Source organism: Schistocerca piceifrons, chromosome 5 (assembly GCF_021461385.2).
Source record: "Schistocerca piceifrons isolate TAMUIC-IGC-003096 chromosome 5, iqSchPice1.1, whole genome shotgun sequence".
Taxonomy (NCBI): Eukaryota; Metazoa; Arthropoda; class Insecta; order Orthoptera; family Acrididae; genus Schistocerca; species Schistocerca piceifrons.
Genome location: NC_060142.1, coordinates 215,505,593 through 215,512,254, shown reverse-complemented (window position 1 = coordinate 215,512,254; position 6,662 = coordinate 215,505,593).

Below are 6,662 nucleotides of genomic sequence, written 5' to 3'. Positions count from 1 at the left end.
TATAATTCAAACACGAGATTACGCTGGGCAAACAGTGACAGCAGTGATGCTAAAGATTACAATTCCAACATTTGCCTGGCCAAAGAGGGTGCTTGACACTAAGGAATATAGCATTCAAGAATTGTAGTAACATAAAATTACCGAAGTCTGGTATCGACAGAGATTTCCAACATTTGATCAGTCAGGGAAGCCCTTTAAGCGTGATCAAGATACTGATGTGGAAAAATAATAAAATACCATTTACAAAATAGAGCATTACACCAATATTAGACTACTGGCCATTAAAATTGCTACACCATGAAGATGGAAGATGACGTGCTACAGATGCGAAATTTAACTGACAGGAAGAAGATGCTGTGATATGCAAATGATTAGCTTTTCAGAGCATTCACGCAAGGTTGGCGCCGGTGGCGACACCTACAACGTGCTGACATCAGAAACCGATTTCTCATACACAAACAGCAGTTGACCGGCGTTGCCTGATGAAACGTTGTTGTGATTCCCAGTGTAAGGAGGAGAAATGCGTACCATCACGTTTCCGACTTTGATAAAGGTCGGATTGTAGCCTATCGCGATTGCGGTTTACCGTATCGCGACATTGCTGCTCGCGTTGGACGAGATCCAATGACTGTTTGCAGAATATGGAATCGGTGGGTTCAGGAGGGTAATACGGGACGCTGTGCTGGATCCCAATGGCCTCGTATCACTAACAATCGAGATGACAGGCATCTTATCCCCATGGCTGTAACGGATTGTGCAGCCACGTCTCGATCCCTCAGTCAACAGGTGGGGACGTTTGCAAGACAACAACCATCTGCACGAAGAGATCGACGACGTTTGCAGCAGCATGGACTATCAGTTCGGAGACCATGGCTGTGGTTTCGCTTGACGCTGCATCACAGACAGGAGCGCCTGCGATGGTGTACTCAGCGACGAACCTGGGTGCACTAATGGCAAAACGTCATTTTTTTCGGTTCTGTTTACGGCATCATGATGGTCACATCCGTGTTTGGCTACATCGCGGTTAACGCACATTGGAAGCGTGTATTCCTCATCGCCATACTGGCGTATCACCCGGCGTCATGGTATAGGGTGCCATTGGTTACACGTCTCGGTCACCTATTGTTCGCATTGACGGCACTTTGAACAGTGGACGTTACATTTCAGATGTGTTACGACCCGTAGTTCTACCCTTCATTCGATCCCTTTGAAAACCTACATTTCAGTGAGATAATGCACGACCGCATGTTGCAGGTCCTGTACGGGCCTTTCTGGATACAGAAAATGTTCGACTGCTGCCATGGCCAGCACATTCTCCAGATCTGTCACCAACTGAAAACGTCTGGTCAATGGTGGCCGAGCAACTGGCTCATCACAATACGCCAGTCACTACTCTCCATGAGCTGTGGTATCGTGTTGAAGCTGCATGGGCAGCTGTACCTGTACACGCCATCCAAGCTCTGTTTAACTCAATGCCCAGGCGTATCAAGGCCGTTATTACGGCCAGAGGTGGTTGTTCTGGGTGCTGATTTCTCAGGATCTATGCACCGAAATTGCGTGAAATTGTAATCACATGCCAATTCTAGTATAATATATTTGTCGAACGAATATCCGTTTATCATCTGCTTTTCTTCTTGGTGTAGCAATTTTATTGACCAGTAGTGTAAAACTTTTACATTAAAACCAAACTTCAAACAGAGAAAATATGGAAGTACAGCAGGCCAGGATTGAATAGGATGGTTTAGAATAATGGAAACTACTGGTTAAATTAACACCCAATTGCTACGAGACAGAAACGCAACTTATAAGGGATGCCGTAAGAAGCCAGGAGGCCGCAGCGTCTCAGAGGCTACGGTGAGGCAGGAAGCGGCGCGCCGCTCACACACACGTACACCGCCGACATGGACATACTACGCTCTATGAACCGGCGGATACCAGGTAATACCTGGGGTAGCTCCTCCAAACTCTACAAACAGCTCGGAAAGCCGAAAGCAAACAAGCAAACATATAATCATGCATAATAATCACAGAACATATAAAAATTCTCAGACCAAAACAAGGAACTCAGTGGAGCGTGACCCCAAGCCCCACCCAAACCTTAACTATTACAACAAGAATATTACAGTAAGAATTACTAAAAAGATTAACCGGTTAATCTTACAATAAAATATTACAAGTTAATGTAATATCCAAGAAATCAGAGATTATTCTAACATTAACTTAAGTGACTTAAAAGGAAATTAGGCAATAGTATTGGCCGGCTAGAGTGGCCGAGCGGCTCTAGGCGCTACAGTCTGGAACCACGCAACCGCTACGGTCGCAGATTCGAATCCTACCTCATGGATGGATGTGTGTGATGTGCTTAGGTAAGTTAGGTTTAAGTAGTTCTAAGTTCTAGGGGACTGATGACCGCAGAAGTCCCATAGAGCTCAGCTGTTAACTCAGTGCTCAGAGCCATTTGAGCCAATAGTATTATACTCGTATTTAAAACAATGAATAGGGGTAAAATCTCAAAAGAGTTACGACACTTAGTTACCCAAATAATCCAAGATTCACTGGGGCACTAGCGTTTGCTTACCACCTCCGCAGGCAATTTTGTAGTAGCTACATCAGACAGGGAAGCAACAACCTCCAAACAAGTAAGACAAAATATCGACCTCAGTGGTCACTAATACATGTGGTGGCCCAGAACATATGACACAATCAATTTCAGGCAATAATGTCAAGATAAGCAGACACTGTAAAAGTTACAATTAAAGGAAATTTTTTTTATAAAATGCCACTCAAATAATTTCAAACAGAGCCACCACAAGATAAATTTAACACTTCAGAAAGAGTATAGAGAACCACAGGCAGTTCAACGGGTGCAACTTCAACACGGGAGCACATTAGTCAATCAAATAACGAGTACCTTACGGCCAAAGGGGGTTTCTATCCCGTAGCAATCGACCTCAGAAAATGAAAAGCACTCCGACGCCCACATCAGCAGCTATGCCTACTTAATCCAGAGTGAACCGTCTGCGTCAATATTAGACCCAAGTGTTTCCGACCAATACAACTTTACTGACAAACGGCCGCTTAGGCAATCGTGGCCCGTAAGCTCCGTGAACGGCACACCGTACGTCTCATTTTATTCCTGTCTCTCTCTCCCCAACTGCGACAGACTGCCTGCCCGTGTGGTCAAAAGCCGCTCCAAGGAACTACAACCAAAGACTCACCTAACAGACGATCGAAGTGCCACCTGGCGACTTGACAAAGACGGATCGCTCCAGCAGGCAAAGATGTAAAACACAGAACGAGACGGCACGGGTCAGTCTGCGGTGGCTCTCGTATGAGTGACAATGTATCGTTAATAAAAGATACATATGTGTACACCATCTGCTGCTGTAAAAATATAAAAAAGCTGTTTATACATAAGTTGATGGTACACATGAATATGTCTTTGGCTCTAAGCACTATGGGACTTAACATCTGAGGTCATCAGTCCCCTAGACTTACAACTACTTAAACCTAACTAACCTAAGGACATCACACACATCCATGCCCGAGGCAGGATTCGAACCTGCGACCGTAGCAGCAGCGTAGTTCCGGACTGAAGCGCCTAGAACCGCTCGGCCACAGTGGCCGGTTAATATGTCTTTCATTGATCGTATTACAGTTGTGGAGCACTACTTAGCAAAAATGATATAAGACTAATTTTGTTACTCGGTTACCTTCCTTTCAGCGAATATACCTCCACAGCAGTGAAAAAATCAGTAATACGCAAACAACAGAATGTGCAACACAAAACACAGAGTAATGCAACAACCCTGAAATGCTAAAGCACTGTGTTGTGATTGCCGCCGCTACGGGAACAGCTATTACCGAGCGAGGTGGCGCAATGGTTCCTACACTGCACTCGCATTCGGGATGACGATGATTCGTACCCATGTCCCGCCATCCGGAAACAGGTTTTCCGTGATTTCCTGAACTCGCCCCAAACAAATGCTTGGATGGTTCCCTTGGAAGGTCACAGCCGATTTCCTTTCCCATCCTTGAAACATTCCGAACTTGTGCTCCGTCTCTAATGACCTCGATGTCGATGGGACTTTAAAGACTAATCTTTTTTTGCAAACAGGTAAGCAAAACGTCGTTGTGTCGCTCTTCCCTTGCATTCAGTGAACCTTATATGAGCTGCATATCGGCCTTCGTCAATAAACCTGTACATGCTGGCGTGTATCACTGCTAATGTACGGCAAACATTCGCGTAAAAAACATATCCGAGACAATACCGAATGGTGTTTATTGCAAGCTTAACAGTGGGCATTAGTCCGAATCTCGTGGTCTAGTGCTACCTCCTGATCACGGGGTTCCTGGTTCGATTCCCGGCCGGATTGGGGTTTTCTCCGCCTGGGGAGTGTAAAAGTAACTGAGTGTAAAACCGAACCGTCATGGACTCATACAGAATGAGAAGCGAACGTTAATCAGGCCAGCAGACTTCGCCATTGCAGCACAGCATGGGACCAGTCTTACAGCAGTGCAAACGCGGTATCAGCTGATCGCGGCACAACAGTTCCGTTTAGCGTCTTAGTGATACCTGTGTGAGCGCTAAACGAACCCGTTGTTCCTTGTGGAGCTGACATCGCATTTATACACTGATGAGCCGAAACATGACCACCATCTTAATCGCTTGTTTGTCCGTCTTTGGAACGAAATACATCACTGATTCTGCGAATCAGGGGTTCAGCAGTTTGTTGGTAGGTTTGTGGAGGTATGTGGCATTAGTTGTATACGCACAGGTCATGTAACTCCCGTAAATAGCGGGTCGCTGGTTTGCGAACGCGGTGATGGCACTCGATACCGACCCAGGTGGTTCCACAGGATTTACACCAGACGAATTTAGCCACCGAGACATCAACAAGAGTTCTCTATAATGCTTCTCAAATCACTGTAGCACGGTTATGGCTCCGAGACACGGACAATTATTCTACTGCAAGATGACATCGCCTTGGGGAAAGCCATCAAGCACGTCGCAAAAAAATTGGTTCAAATGGCTCTGAGCACTATGGGACTTAACTGCTGAGGTCATTAGTCCCCTAGAACTTAGAACTAGTTAAACCTAACTAACCTAAGGACATCACAAACATCCATGCCCGAGGCAGGATTCGAACCTGCGACCGTAGCGGTCTTGCGGTTCCAGACTGCAGCGCCTTTAACCGCACGGCCACTTCGGCCGGCCAAGCACGTCGCAGTCTTCGGTTAATACCACAGGTCCCATACAAGCCGGCCGTTGTGGCCGAGCGGTTCTAGGCCTTTCAGTCCGGAACCGCGCTGCTGCTATGGTCGCAGGTTCGAATCCTGCCTTGGGCATGGATGTGTGTGATGTCCTTAGGATAGTTAGGTTTAAGTAGTTCTAAGTTGTAACCTCCCCACAAAAATTTAAAAGAAAGACAATATTATTTAAGAATACTAATGGACATTGCGCTAAGTGTAACCTCTCCACTGAAATTTTAAAAACAGAAATAATAAATGAATAGGAGCCAAGAATAACCTCCCTGCAATGAAATGTACTGACAAAGGCAACAAAAATGTGAAATTCGCAATCTGACTCTGGTGTAAGCCCCCACAAAAATAAAGTCAATTCAGTGACAACAAAATCTCACCGATAATGTTAATTCAATTACACCGAAATATCGGTCTTTGGCCCTGTGCAAAAATCAGAATTAAATTCTTACCTCATTGTAACTGCTAGTCAAATTTCTGCTCTTATTCTTGCGCACGGCTTGGAGGAACTGCATTGCAAATAATAATATTCCTTTTTTTGTGATCTTACTGAAATTTTTCTTTAAGGGAAGTGGAACGAAATAGTTACTTCAATTAAATAAAAATTTTATGTAAAATTGCTTTTGAAATCAAAATTATTATTGGGGGCACTTGTTGAAAATTAATTACAATAAATAAACTTTACATTATCCGATGATTATCTTAATTAACAGTATACCTCATTCAGCATCTTGACCAGTGTTGCCGACAGACTACATCACACAACCGCACTGGGCTGCTACCACTGACCGACCGCTCTGCATGACGACTACTAGCGTACTGCACACAACTGAACAGAGCTACTGACTCGCAACGACTACTGACAGAGTACTCGACTGCATAGCGACAACTAGCGAACTGCTCGCAACACTCGCGCGGTCAAGCGCATACTCTCTGGTCAGAGACGCTGCAATGCCTCGCCATCGCTGCTACGTTACATACGTGTTTCACAACCCTCCACTGGGGGGGGGCAAAAATTTGGCAGCGATGGTGAGTCATTTGGACTTGCCAAGCGCGGCAAAATTTTTCTTTAATTAATAAACTTCTACAATTTACAGAATATTTAGATGTAGTACATGAATTAAATGTTGTGCACACGCACTAAGTACAAAATATATCAGACAAAGACAAAATGTGAGTACAAAACATAGTAACAAATCAGAAAAATGTATATACAAATTATTTGACAGATAACAAAGTGCACACGCACTGAAAAAATTCTTTAGCATAAACAGAATGGCAAAAAAAAAAAAAATCATGATGACAAGTGACATGAGTGCACATGCACTGGAGTTGAGAACATATAATGAGTAAGAAATGACATAAGTGCATACGCACTGAAGTATTGAATATACAGAATG